Raw genomic sequence first — 15533 nt, 5'->3', positions numbered from 1 at the left:
CCCCTGTTCCCATAATTACCTTTCATTTTATTTTGCTAGCTTCAGTCAGGACTTGGAAAAAAGCTTTTCAGGGAAGGCTTCCAACTCTGCATGCATAATCTTCTGCATTTATGTTCATCCGAGCTATGCTTACGCTGTGTATCATCACAGAAGAGCAGGCAATTAAAAACACAATTAATTTCTTGCTAATTGAATATTTTCTGAGTAATTCACAAATCTGGATGATTACCAACAGCACACAAATATTTAGAACAGTTAGCCAGCATCTAAAACATCAGAAACAATCATCTGGATTTGCACAACTTCTGGTCTATCTGTGTAACACAACATATGCCCCTGTCTTCAGTCAGAGAGGATGTGAAGACCTGCTCCTTAGGAGGGAGAGTGTTACCTATTTGGGAGATGCTATCTGGGCTTTCATCTGATTACTTCTGTTGTGGGGTGGAATTCTGCTCTAAATCTGCTTCTGAGAAGCTGCATGTGATGCTCAGCAGAGACCCTCCCTGCACCATTGCCAGCGGGAAGCAAAGGAGGAAGTGTAATAACACCACAGTCATCCTACTGAGAGGGCATCTCAAGGGGCTGGGAAGAAATGAAGCAAGGTGTGGATGTTCACCATCTGGAGATCAGACTCTAGGCATGAAGAAGGGCCTGGATTCTTTGGCTTTTTCACATGGTTCGGTCACACCTGAATCAAAGACAAGAGATGTCAGGAGTGTGGGAAATTTGGAAATTAACTGCTGAGTCCAGAAGAAGGTAGCCAAGAGCTGTCACAAAGTAGGGAAAGCCTGCCTGGACTGTGTCCAAAGAGACTTGAGACTAAGAGGAGCAAAGCCATCTCAGCACATCACTGGAATGAATTTGCAGCATGGCAGTATGCCCAGGTTAGAGATGGCATCAAGACTGTTAAGATCCACCTGCAGTAAATTGAATGTTCACTCTAATGCAAGAACATGATGTGTCCTTCTCCAGAAGGAATCCTTGTCCTTCACTCAGAGATCTGCATTGTGCAGTAGATGCTGTAAAAAGCCCTCACTGTGCCCAAGCAGGGGTTCCCATGAGGCAGTACAGGTAAATGCCATTAGCCTGGCCCCAGTTATGTCTTTTCTGCAAGAGAGACATTGCTAGGTGATGGCAGATGGTTTTACTTGTCCTATCTCCTCTGAAACCAAGAGAAATATTATGTCTTGGTTGGTGACTTTTGTAGACAGCATTTTCTGTTACCTCTACATCTCCTTTAGCCCAGAAGAACAAAGTTTGGTTTTGTCCTTTGCCAAGAGCAGGAAAGGAGAAAATACTTCTCTGCCTCCTTAGCCTTCCTCTCATCTTGATCACTCAAGCCCTTGTTGTCTTGACAGACAACTGTTGTCTGCTCTAGTACCATTATCAGTCTCACAGCTGTAGAGGCCAGCGTAGCCCCCTGGCAAGCCAGCAAGTGAAGTTCTGACCATTGATTAAATAGGAAGTCATCCACCTATGTCCCTGTGTTGGACCTTGCCAGGGTATAGTCAAGGAAGAAGCAGCTTATTTGGAAATCCTATTTCCTTTTGCTTATGGTAAACATTTGAACCATCCAAAGAGGATGTGATATTTGGAAATGATCCTCTGCTGCATGCCAGCTTCAAACAAATCTTGAACAGCACTGATAATGTCAGGAAATCTTCTTTGCTTACACTGTTTCAAAACAAGTTACTGAATTTTACTTTATCCTCTAGGTAACGTGAAATTTCAGACATACTACAGGGCTTGGAATCTAATATTTGGCTCTTTCACATCCCTCCTTACTTCACTGAGACCCACATACCAGTCTTTGAAAAGGTTTGCTTTTAAACCTTCCAAGGACAAATACATCTTTAGTAACATTTAATGACCCAAAATACCCCAGAGAGAAAACACCTACTGTACTGCTGGCTCTAGTAACTGCATTGCTTCCCACAGGACATTAAAAACCAGTACCTTACAGTGGGCGTGGTGGGACAAGCTTTCAGAAATCTTTACTGCAGCTATGACTTGCTCTGTCTCTTCCCTCTTGTTTTTGTTCCTTGAGTGGCTGCAGCCTTTGTTACACAAGTATTGTGCAGGGATTTGGGGTTATTTTGAGACTTGGCCAGGAGGTCTGAGTAGCTAATTAGCCCGAGGGACAGATGCTAATTCCCCAGCCTCACTGGGAATCCCAGATGGAGGGAGGCAGAGCCAGTGGCCTGCCAGAGGAGTATTTAAGGACAGCCCTCAAAAGCTTGGGAAGGAGAGAGCCCAGTGGGAGGAAGAGGTGCTGTAGGGCAGACGAAGGCCTATGTTGGCTGTAGACAGTGTTACAGTGCCTATGTGCTCTCCCACCTTACAGATAAGTTACCTGTCAAGGCTGTGTTCTTCAAAGACAACTAATGGGGGTATGATAACATATATAGCATGAAAATGGGCGGTGACTGAAGGAAGAGAAACAGCTGCTTGGGGTAGGAATATCTGCATCCTGTTCAGAGAGGTGTGATCCTCCCAGACTCCAGCTTTTGCAAGACAGGCCATACTAGGGGCTGTAAACTCCCAGTACTGACACATCTAATTATTCTTTCCTGCCCATCTGTACTTGCCCATGTTCTGAGCCCCTCGTCCCTTTCCCATTTTCTCTTTTCCCTAATCTCTATTCCCATAAGGATATTTAATGTATAATTTTTTAATCACTTGCACTTACCAAACTACTGGGAATTTTCAAGTTATGTTTCTCAAAGGGATAAAAATAAAATTATGACAGTACATAATGATGAATGTACATATCACAGAATATGTTGAATACACACAGTACCTCTGATGGCTTGAGGGCCCCAGCTCCCGGCAGGGTTGGAGCTGTTACAGGTGTGTTTCATCCGCAGGTCAGTACTGCTCAGGCCCAAACTGTTCCATGCACGAACAGATAAGTGTCTTCTTCCCATTAAAATGTCAGTACTGTGGCAAATAATCACTGACAAAAAAACTGGTCAACCCAGATGTAAATCAGGCTATTCAGAAATCTAGATCAGTCTTTTTTTTCCTTCTGCCAACACTATGGTTTGATCTGGCAATATCTGCCTGTGGTTCAAATTCAATAACTGAGTTACAGTCAGATGGGCTATCTAGAAACTCTTTAATCAGTCTTTCTTTACAGCAATGTATGTCCAGACATACTTTCGCTCTTATTTATTCTCCTTACATGTTGCCAATTTCCAGATGATCTAAGTCAGTATTTAAATGCCTAGAAATTTCATAATGAATGTTGAAGGGGGGATATATTTTTTCTTTTTCAACATTTTAAACTCCAATCCTAGGCAAACAACAGTACACCAAACTAAAATGCTTTTTTTTCTGTATTGATCAAAAGGTTTTTCAGATGTAGGCAAGAATTGTTTGCCTTTCTTCAGATAGAGAAGCACAGGCAGAATCAGCTGAAAACATGGCATTAGCCAAAATGACACAGAAAGAGGCAAAATGCAGCATAGACCATAGCTGGCCTGTTTCTCAGCTGAGATAGCAGCGTAAGACCTTTGAAATACTTAACAGCAGAAGAGTAAATGACATTCAAATAGCATGCTCAACAGTATTCAGCTTAAATTTAACCTTCTAAAAGGTATGTTGAAATTACTAGCTTGGAATTTGACTCACCTAATTTTACGTTCTGAAATGCTTGTCCTGCACCGCGTGCTGGGAATAGCTTTGCTGCTGAGACCATCACTGCCAGTTCTCCATGCACTTTTATTGGCTGATGTTCAAATTTTATTTCTTTAGTTAAATTTTCTGGTTAAACATTATGTACGGGCACACCTCATTTGATCGGTTATAGCCATAGAGTTTAGCCAATTTATGGCTAAATAGCCTACTCCTGTCAAGGAAGGGATAGAATTCGCTGAATTAATATAAATTCTTGAGGCAGTAGCTGCATCTGAGCAGCACTAAGGGGAACCAATCCTGTTATATTATGATAGTTCAGAGACCTACAAGTGTTGCCCTTTTCAGCATGGTAAAATCCACATATGATGCATTTTAAGGTAAATGAATCTCTTTTTTTGATGGATAGATGATGGGTATTATTGATGTGTCTGTGTAATGTGCTGTTCTCTTGGCAGGCAGCCTAGTCTTCAGAGGATAACTGAGAGCTCTCATATGCTGTTAGTGTTTTTTGCAAGTGTTCTCAGATCGCATACAAACAGACCAACTCTTGCTCTGCAAGATGCATGTAACGGCATTCATATCAGTGGATGATGCTCATATCCAGCCAGGAGAGAACTGGATCCACATCCTTTAAACCGTTGTACGGTGAAGTAAGATTCAGTCCCAAGACGTGTGTTTCACCGGCACATGCTGCCTGCGGTCTTCCAGGACTGGCTGCTCCAGAAGGCGCATTTCCCTCTCAGTATGATATATAGGTTACTATGCCTATTCCTTAAGTACAAAATAAGCATTCTTATATCCATGCCAAACAATGAATCTTTGCTACTAAACTTGCACCCATGTCAGGCAGCAAGGACTGCACAGCCGCTGTACTTTCAACATGTGTATTACTGTTGCTTAATGCTCTCCAGCCCAGCAAATGCTTTAGTCTCCTCTCCTTGCATCTTTTTTGACAGGTTTTATGAGGATACATAATGTATCAGTGACATACCCACAGCTAGCAAGTGTTTCATGTAGATGCGGCCATTGAATACCCTGTAGACGAGCAAGACTATTTCAGAATAAATCTTTAAAGAACAAACACTACACGTAGAAATAAGGAACAGACTTCCAGGCATCCTTTCTAGCACTCAGGGCATCAAAGAATATTCTCACTTCCCACGTGCCGAGCGTATGGGCAGCATGGACTGCCAGCACTTGTTATGCTGCATAATTTCCCTTCTTCAGATCTGCATCTAACTAGGCCTAAAATGAAACACCATTAAATTTACGAACATAATAACTGACTGAACCACTCATGCTACTTCAAACACAAGGTTATCATGGCCCAACGAGAACTGGGTGGAGCCTGCAACTTTTCCCAATGTGCTTTTTCGGAGGCAAGCATGCAAGGCATTAAGAGTGAGGTTAAGAGCCTTAGTCAAGTGAGCTAAGAGTCTTAGTCAATAAAGCGATGAGTTATCTTCTCTGTGTGTGCATTTGTGTTCTGGGATACTTTGGGTAGATGCCTGTGTTTTTCATGTTATTTTTGCCTCCATATGTGAAGTAGTATACGTAGAAGATGATTTCTGCATCATGACTACTTCAGCTCCTTCACTATATAATCCTTCAGCATTTTCACTATATCAACATACTGTATTTGGGATTGTTTTAATTTGCAATATTATGGCTGTTTATTCTTCCATGGTCTCTTCCTCCCTATCTATCTCCCTGACCGTCCTCTCTCCTACTGTAGCTGTCAGCTGAGTGGGGGCTTGCTGTGCCCATCTCAGTTGCTGCATGGTGCAACATATGGCTCTTCTGTGGAAACTTGGTTTGTGTCCTTCTGTTTTAACATAAATTCTTTCCTATATACTGTCTGCTTATTCAATTAACTCACTGACTGGAAGAAAGCTGGCTAGAGTTCTCAGGATGAAAGTCACTAATGCAAGCACACTGCAAGAACTTGCTGTTGCTGAGCTGGTGCTCATCACAGATTTCCATAGCTCAGCCATGGGCACAATGCCTACTGAAAGACTGATAACACAGTCCACTGTAAGTCATACACTCACAGCCTCCTCAACAAAAAGCTGTCTGTTTTCACTCTGGCCAATGTCACTTGTGACTAGCTGAGACGGTATGACTGCCACTTTTCTCTGGGAATCTTATGCTTCTGACAAATTCCCTACTTTAGTATCTATTTCTTCTGTGTCATTAATCATACTGCTCTTCTATTTAATTTGATCAGCCCACAATGCATTTGGGAATCCCTGCCAATACTTTCTTTCTCCTCATTTTGAAAAGCATGATTTGTGTAACCTTCAAAAATATTCCTGACATTACTGAAAGCTCCGTTTTCTAGTTGGAATTTATGGATGGGGATATGTTTGATGCCTTCTTTTTCCTCCGTTACTAATGGTTGCTGCTGCTGTGTGTGCCAATAGCTCTCTTGCACTATCGATCTTCAGATTTTTCTCATGGGTGTAGATAACGTCATGAAGCTCTCTTTACGATACATGCAGGTTTACTGCTTGTTCATATCAGACTGACTGTGTGATGGAGGTGGAGCACGTGCTCTAGAATGGTAGGGCCAGGTCTGCTACACAGGAATCACTTCATGTTTCTGTGTTGTTTCCCTGATGCTTCTTTTCCCAAAACTTTTTCTAAGTATTTTCTGTGGGGTTTTTTGCCTTTAAGTACACCTAGAGTAACGAAATCCTGACTATTCATGTACCAAGCCTAATGCGTCTCTTTCAACTTTAGCAGGCACCTTTTTTTTTCTAGCTACAGTAGTCCTTGACTCAGTCACTGCTTGCTGATGCTGAATCTAACAAAACTGAAGTGGCCAGTGAGCCATTCCCACAAGGACTGGATTTCATTAAACACTCCAGTCAGCTCATTGAAAAGCTGAAGCTTCTAAAGGCAACACTAGTAAGGTTTGTTACCTTTTTTTAAGGACTCATTGAAAAGCTGAAGCTTCTAAAGGCAACACTAGTAAGGTTTGTTACCTTTTTTTAAGGACTCAGTGTTTCTAGAAAGCAGTCATCTCCAAACTGTATTTTCTCCCTACTTACGCAGCCTATGTAGGCTTCTCCCTGCACTTTTACAACATTTTAACTTGGAAACCACATGGGAAAGAATGACATGATCAAGTACTGTATACTAGATTTAGGTGAGTTCAAGTAAGCACTTAAAAATAACACTTGGGTGCTGTGCTTCATCTCACTATCACTGATTCTGTACTAGAAGTACTCTTGAGAGGTGCACAAATTTTGTTTGAAGGCCAAATACAGATAAGAGAACAAGCCAGGCAAGGGCTGTGGCAGGTTTTCTGTTTTGCTTTTGTTTCTCCCCAGTGTAAATCAATGATCCTTGACAGATTTTTGCCTTTCAATGCTAACCTCTTCCTGTAACATCTTGTCCCCAGCCACTTTTGTACTTGAGTTGGCTTCCTGAAGCTTTGATTCAGCTCACACTGCTGAGAGCAGGTGTTGAGAGCATCGTCTTTGGTGCTGCATTCTTCAGGGATGAGATTTTTGCACGCAGTCCTTCACTGTGTCTGTATGAAAAGTGCCAAAACTTTCAACAGAGGGAAAAGCAGTTAAGTTGGTACAATAAGCAGTTATATGAAGGTAAGACTTTGGAGGGCTTTAACCTTAAACTTAGCCTTAGTTCAGTGATGCTCCAGGGAATAGGGGCACTTTTTGGTGCAATGGGTCATTTTGGGGTTTTTTGGTCATCAACTGAAAAGATGTAATGTAAACTGGCTCAGTCAAAATATGCCACAGCTTGGAAGCTGTATTGCCATCATACTTGCATATATTACTTATCTTGTCTCTTTTTTTTGCGCATCCCATTACACTCAAGAAAATTTACCTTTTTATGAAGCTTGTCAATATTTTTGCTTCTATTCTGTTCAGCCCTTCTTCTTCACAGACAGTGAATCCTCCACCTCAATTCCCGATTAACTAGTTCATTATCTAGGTGTAGTATTTTGTTGGTTTAGACTATATCGTATCAGTTTTCATGGCAACAAATCTTAATTCAGAGGCTTAATCTCATTTGTGGGTTTAGCGTGAGATGCTTTGAGTTTTTAAAAGTTGTTTGGGGAATTCAGTGCAACATTTTCTCTACAGCCTCCAGTACCCTTTCTGAGCTCAGCAAGGAGCAAGGCTACACTAGCTTGAAGAGCAGAGCCTCATTTTCTTTCGGGGGAGGAATGGGGGGGATGGACACACAGGACTCAGAAACTCCTTATTCTGCAAATTATAGTTAATGTTCTAGTATAAAAATTAAGTAAGACCACAGTCAATAAGAATATCTCGTGTACACATTAAATTTTAAGGGGTATATTCTCCATTAATTTCATGTGTGATTACTCTTCTTTGACATTAATTGGAATTCTGTGTAAAGGCTGAAGAGAGACCATCAGTGGTAATGTAAATTGTAAATCTCTGATATAATACTGCTTTTAAAGAGTCATTCAAGCAACACTGCTGCAGTATCCAAATATTCTGTGTCATTAACGACTAAAGGATCCTCTGGACTGTTAATAATTATGTAGTAGGATGGTATAATCTACTGGTGCTACATTAAGGCATTAAATAAATATTATCAGCTAATAATTTTATGTAACAAATATTTGAAACTGGCTACATAAGACGGACTGAGCTCTGTTGCAGACTCACAGCCCACTGCAGTGAATTGGGAAGGGATAGCTTCAATGTAGTTTACACCACCTATAAAAATGATCAGAAAATTGATAAGAAAGATGTTAGCTCCTGACTTCTACATTTTAGTCAGCTGAGCTGGAGACAAATCATGAGAACAGCAAGGTCTGACTGCTTCCTTATGCAACCAGGAAAAAAAAAATCCCTCTTTCTGTTGACAGACAGCTTAGTGCTCTGTCACTGCAGTTCAGCTGGAAAAAGCAGAAATGGGGGATGCTGAAGCACAGCTCGCTTCTCCTCGCAGCTCCCGGACAGCTCTCTGACTGCTGCTGCTGCACTTCATACTGCTGCATGCCAGGGCCCCCTCACCAGCTCCCCAACATGGGTCCTGCCTGTGGGTCTGCATAGCCATGGCACATGCTGAAACCTCCCTCACGGTAAGGCTTTCCAAGATCTGTCTTTAGGGAGAAAAGATCATTTGTCATGTATTATACTCTCTCCATCTAAGTCCTTCCTTTACAATGGTACCTGTAGGGGCTATTGTTGTTTTTAAGCAATTTTCCGAAATGGGATCACTGCCCTGATTTCATTCACCATGCAGCCACACCAGCTGCGGTATCGCACTAGAGAGAAGAGCATGGGTTAAGAAGGACAGAGACGCTTAAGTTGGCCTTACTGCTGAAAGAAATACTCATTTACCTCAGCTTTGCTGACACTTTACTCTTTGAAAGCACTGCTTCAGAACTCACTTCTGTAGGGCCTCAAGTGCGAGCCCTCCTTCATTACAAAGGGTGTTGAAACAGTGGAAAAACAGCCATATACACCCTCAGAAGGGGAACTACAGCAACTGGTGCTTCTTATATGCCCTTTTGTTCTGTCCCACTTTCGTTCTGTTGTAGGTGATGCTTCACTCTCTTTCTACCTGATGAAATGCACTCATAGAATTTAACTGCAGTTTCTTAAGCACACACATACACAGACCAGGATTTGCTTAGACTAAACATTTGTTTCCTTTTCAAAGGGAGTTAATTGCCAATTAGCTTGATCTAATGAATGACAGTGAATGCAAATATAGACCTTCCCTAAAAACTTATTCCAGGAAACAAATAGTTGTTTCTAGTCTCTACTAGTCAGGATGAGGCACAAGCATTTGTGTCTTGAAAGAAACGATTGCAAAGGGGGTAGATTTGCATTTGTAATCATGTGTTAACTATGTCGTGTTAAATGGCAACCAATTAAATAAATGCAAAAGAGAACCACAGCATCTGGCCTAGGCAAGGTTTTCACTGAAAGATGAGAAGTGTGTTTGAAAGAGAATGTTTCCACGTGTTGAAAAGCACCAGTCAAATACAAGTGCGAGACAGTGGTGGGACGGGGATGGGGGCGTGACTGTGGAACGCTATATTTTGAAATGTTTGCAGCAATCAGATTGGGACTTATTTTGACTATTGCAAGGTTTAGTTTACTGTACAGAAGTGAGAAATTGAGTATTATCAAAGCTTATTTTAAAGAAGAAAAAAGCAAACCCAGTCTTGGGATTAGAATATAGCATGTTTGAGGTCTCTACAGTACAACTTAATCAGGTTGCTTTAGCATTCAATACCTTTGTAGTAAGGCTGTGGTGCAGAGCTATGTTTTCCATTCTAGGATAATTAAACTTTGTATCTTCAGTCATTGTGGAAAAGCATTGAGAGGCAGACGCAGAGGTAGTGGAATGTCTCTACTACTTTGCAGGTAAGATTAACTGATAAACCCATAAAAGAAGAGAACATTTTTATTATTATTATTTTTTAATGCTAATGGTTTCTGATAGGCCAAGTTAATTCTCTTAACTATATGAAAAAGTGGGGAGGAGAAAGGAAGAGATACTTTGCAGCAGGACAATGAAGGTTAGCCACAGTATTGCAGATCAGAGGAAATAAATATGGGGCAAGTAAATAGACTCCCTGGTAAAAAGAAAAAGAGGCATCGGAATACAGTGTTCTGTATTGCTCTACAGACTCAGAAGATTAGTGCAAAGTAAGGAGGAACCGGGGGGAAATATTTTCCAGGTTTTGTCTGGGTTGCGAGGAGAGCAGCTATGACTCTATGACTTTTTTTCCCACTTTAAATTCTCACATCCCTTTCCTGCTCCCAAAATGGCATCTCACTTCCACTCCAAAGTTTCCCCCTTAGCTGTGCCTCAAAAATCCTGTGGTAGTCTTGTATCATAAGTTATATCATTGAGTTGATCCAATTTACCACACTGACTCCATAAGAACGTTTAAGCTCTCTAGTTTTGAGAAAAAGCATAGAAACCTTTGCAAAGGGCAGTGTGTGCAGCCTATGTGTTAAACTACAACCCTCAGTGCATAAAACTTAGACTTCTGGGAAATGGTGTGTTTAAGCCCTGGAACATCCCTGGGAGAGCGAGGGACAGCATTGCTGCCTGGGCATGTGCCAGAGCCCTCCAAAACCTAGCCCAGGCACCACAGAATGAAAGTGAGAGCAGATAGCGAAAGCCAGTTAAGGTGTAGATAGACTTTTATCCCAAAAGATAGAATTTGGGGGGGGGGAAGTCTTACAATGAAAACAACTAGTCCATGGAAAATAATTCCTGGAGTCACTGATTTTTTTTTTGTCACAAAAGCCCAGAATGGTATAAATGTGTTGCCTGAAGTTTAATATGTTGACCTCTTTCAGGAAAGCAAATTTATATCCTTGTACACCGATGTGGTAATTTATACAGTGCTTAAAAGACTGTAGGCTAGTGAACAGTACTTTAAATGAAGGATAAACTTTTATACCTGTTGTACTAGAACTAGATTCTTTCCAAAAATGCTGGTTTTTAAAATGTATGTTTATTTTAAAAAAGCTTATACTTAAAAAAATAAAGGCTTTTGACAGCCCTGTTTTTCGACATTCACTGAGTAACTCCTAATGTGTCTCACTGAGGGTTCTTATGCTTGTGTTTTGTCTCGGAATATATTGGTATTTTGTCAGTACCTTAATATGCATGCAAAACCCTCAGTACTTGAAGCTGCAAGGAAGCAAACTGTGTATTTCTGAATACTTGCTGGAACTTGGATCCTTGTTTTATGTTTCCTGCAGTATTATTCTCTTCTGATTACTGTTCCTTCTGCTTTTAGCTGCCACCTCTGCATTTTAAACCTAGCAGATGTGATGCAACATTGTGCATTGTTCTTTTTTTAGCCAGTATAAAGAATCAGGTAAGTACAAAAGCACTTGCCGTGATTTTTTTTTTTTCTGAGTCTCTTTGTGGTGGTTTTGAAGTGCAAAGCAGCTTGGGTTTGGCAGGCCTTTCAGGTGAAATGTAGCTGTATCTGAATTCAGAATTCCCCGCTTGGTAAATCATACTCTCATAACATGATTCAGTAAGGGTACTCTGGGGTATGCATGTTCAGAGTGTGCATATTTGTCTTCCTTCACTGCTATTTAAATAGCTTCTTTCAAATTTTTGCCAGGATGACAGTGTTTGCATTTGGCCTACTTTGGTTATTATTAGATTCTTTCTGTGCCCCATAATTGACTCTTTTCCGAGATGCCATGTAAGATGCCTGAAGTCTTTTACATGTGTTATTTAAATATTTGATTTCCTCCATTACTTTGTCTGTATGCCCCGTTTCCCTCTTCAGCAATAACATCAAATGTTTTTAAGCCCCGTAACATACCGTAAATCTACTGAAAAAGACCAGTAGTATCTAGCAAGAGGCTAACCGGGAAATGTTAATTAGGTATAATGGTGCTAAAGTTCAAAAATAGCATCTTGCAAAGGGCTAAGGGCTTCCCTGCTGTGTGGTAACGTAGGAAGGGAGGAGATCATGCTCTGTAGCTATTCTGTCAACTGGGTGAAATGATGAGGCGTCAATAGTTTGAACAGTGTTGTCAGCTGCATATTTTCTTCCTATGCCAGTTATGATTTTAATATCAGCCAAATTCTACTATATCCTTGCCTTGTTTTCAGGTCTCTATTAAACATTATTTCTGTACTATTTCAGACATTCCTTCCACAACCACCATCCAGACCTTGGGGCCAAAGTAGAATGTGTGAAATTATTTGTTAGAGAAATGCTTGTGTTGCAAAATTGGGATCGGAATCCAACATCAGCATTATTTGAATGCAGAGATATTGCTGGAATCTGGGGGAAAGGCGGGTGGGGAAGAGAGGAAAAATCCAGGCTATTGATTTCTAAATTACGAGCAGGTCATGTCAGACACTACAATCAATAAGTTGTTCACTCACATTTCTGCATGATTGGAGCATACTGCGAGTTATCGTGGTGTATATTCTTATTTAAACAGCTGTGTAGATGACCTTATGTAGGGGTTGAAGCTGGTGAGCTAAAGCATGTTGCAAGTGAAATTTCAAAGGGATATCTGCCAGCTAGTGAAATTATACTTTCACGTGACTAAGCAATTTAAGATAAGTACTGTAGCCAAGAATCAAAACGGAATATTTTTTTCCCCCAAGTGATTAATTCTTCACACTGTAAAAATATTTCTTCGAGTTCATTCAAGCATCTAACCATCTGACTGGATCATAGCCAGAAGCTAACTGAACAAACTTGTGCTTGTATTGGCTGGAAGCAATGAAAAAACTATTGATGGAATGCATAGTTTTGAGAAAATATCTAATTCAGTTACACTTTAAATACAGATTTTTGGAGTCTCTCTCTTTTAATTTTTTAACCAATGTCACAGGACAGCATTCAACAACTGGGAGGCAAAAGCATAAATACTCAACATGTATTCTAGAAAGCATTTTACAGGGCAGGGGAGACGACACAACCCCAAACCCTCTGTAGCAGGCTTATGTAATATACATAACGTAATGTTCATCAGGCTATGAAAAGACTACAGGTCTTTTCATACCTATTCAGGAATGGTACAGGTGGTGATGCATCAATTCAATCTCAGCCACCAGAATTAAAACCTGCTTCAGTTCAGATGTTATTTGCATTAAAATGTTGCTGTTCCTAGGCTAGTAAATCCTGCTTTCTAGGGCTCTTCTGATGAGGAGGGTAGCAGTTAAGCCTATTCTTTTCATTAGGACCTCAATATATTGAAATCTTTGAAACAAAGCAGTACTGAGGTCACTATTTACCCCAAAACCATGCTCAATAAAAATAACTGGCTCTGCAAAAATTCTTCAAGTTCTGGTTTAAACAGTTTTTTAAAGGAGAATTTGTTTTGGATCCTTAGGAAAGGTGGGAGAATGCAGGGATATGTATGTCATCTCACAGACCAGGCATGCTCTCACCAAGTCAACTAGCATGACAACTGTGATTGTAGTGAGAATTTGGCTGTCTCTAGAATAATTGAAGCTGACAGCCAGTATAGAACTGAAACACATCTGCCTCATCCAAGGAGGAGAGCTGTTCAGGAAATTAATATTGTTTTGCACTGTATTTTAGGAATGAACTAGCTCTGGAGAAAACATGGATATAAGATGACAGTTGCAAAGCAGAGAGGTTGTAAGCTGAAAGGAAACAGCCTTGCTGGAACAAGTAGTCTTTATTGTTGCTGTTCATTCTTCATGGCTTGACTAGTATCACCTGACTGAGTTATTTGTTCACTGATTATATTGCTTGCGAGTTTAGGAAAACAGAATTTAGTTCTTCAAGGCACCAAGAGCTATAGCTTAAATAAAGGATTTGCTCCCATGCTTAAAGTTAAATAATATGTGCTTAAACACTCTGTTCAATTGGATTCAGAATGTTCAACAACTATTGGGACTCAACTCCTGACAACTCCTGAACTGCATTTATCAGGAGACCAGTTCTAGCCAGTTAATGTATAAGAACCTTATTACTGCCCAAATTAGTGAAAAGACCAAAATCACCACACTAAGAAGTTAAGCCCAGTCATGTGGAGTGAAATGAGAGACATGTTTCCACTCCCCTGATATTTACTGTTGTACAGATTATGGCATCGCTTTGTGATATATAGAACTTGAGGGACTTAGTCCAGGTTCAGTCTATTTAATTTTCAGGTGTCAGATCTTGGCTATTGCAAGTTGTTATGGACACTAATTTATGCACATTTGAGGTTTATGTATTTGTAAATGGATTACACAAGGCTTTTTTAGGAAATAAAAAAATCAGCATACTTTAATAGAGCTTCTGAATTGTATGGGGAGGAAGAAAGCAAATATGAAGAATTGAAAATGTGCTGCAAACTTGTTTACCTACCTACTCAGCTATTTGTTTTAACATCTGAAAATATCATTTGTAACTTATGCTTCTTGCCTTCAGGTAAATCTCATCATATAAATCAAAACTAGGAAGTAAGAGGAGAAAAATGAATATTGTAACTCTGGGAAACAGATCAAATGGTATTTAGAAACATAATTGTAGCATCTTTCATATATGGGGGACTCCTAGGTTTCCTTTGCTCTGCTGCACTAACAAAAGGGCTGTCTTCCAATAAGAGATCTGAGTCTAGGTTAATGTCTTAAAATTACCTTTGTTATATACAGAATGTTTAACTTAAAAAAGATTTTTCTAACAGCTATTTTAGCATTCTAAAATATTTGATACAAAGAGTGGAGAAAATTTGAAATGCTCATAAAAGTGATGTTTTAATTTGGAAAAAATAAGGATGGAATATAGGTGGAAAAATATGTTAGTGAAAGCAGTAAATAGGCAGGGGAAATTCTGAGGACAAGGACAGGAGGATGGCAGGGGCGAGGACAGTGAAGTGGACGTGGGCAGCTGCAGCCTGGACAACGCAGTCTTGAATTGGCAGTGGAGGCAATTCAGTTGTGTGGAAAGGATGGCTGTTGTTAACAACTGCTCCTCTTCTCCATGGAGCACTGCCAACTAATAAAGACTGTGTTATGAATTGAGTGCCCTCTCACCAAGTGTCTCATCAAAGACCAAAATTATTTTCTTAGGATTGTGAGAACTTTTTGTGTTACTTAATCTGGAGAGGTGATAGTGGAATGGTGTTGCACCATGTTTGTTGTCACTTCATGAAAGTTTGTAGGAGGGAAGCTGAAGCCCATGAGTTAGATATGGGCTTGATAGTCTGAGGTATCTGGAGGTATGTTAAATAACAATGTTTAAAATATTTGTATTAATTGAATAGTTTTATGAAAATATTGCTATTATGTAGTGATTTTGGTGCAGACCTGATTGATCCTGAAAACTATCAATTAATGTAATGCCATATGGTGATCAAAGAATGGCATCCCATTCATTTACCAGCCCAGTGCTGGTAGTGATCTGCTCCCTGTTTTTGTAG

At 40.3% G+C, this 15533-nt stretch overlaps 1 long non-coding RNA gene across 3 annotated transcripts in view; it reads left to right on the top strand.

The window, feature by feature from the left end:
* The window catches only part of LOC142057502 (uncharacterized), a 146488-nt gene that overhangs the window by 81607 nt on the left and 49348 nt on the right, over nt 1–15533 (top strand). For all 3 annotated transcript variants that reach the window (XR_012660665.1, XR_012660666.1, XR_012660664.1), the window contains exons 2-4: nt 8510–8725; nt 9936–10022; nt 11417–11497. This is a non-coding gene — a long non-coding RNA (uncharacterized LOC142057502). The remainder of the gene's footprint in view (nt 1–8509; nt 8726–9935; nt 10023–11416; nt 11498–15533) is intronic.

This window comes from Phalacrocorax aristotelis, chromosome 5 (assembly GCF_949628215.1).
Source record: "Phalacrocorax aristotelis chromosome 5, bGulAri2.1, whole genome shotgun sequence".
In the NCBI taxonomy this organism is placed as follows: domain Eukaryota; kingdom Metazoa; phylum Chordata; class Aves; order Suliformes; family Phalacrocoracidae; genus Phalacrocorax; species Phalacrocorax aristotelis.
The sequence above is the reverse complement of the archived record's forward strand: the minus strand, read 5'-3'. Positions and strand labels throughout refer to the sequence as shown.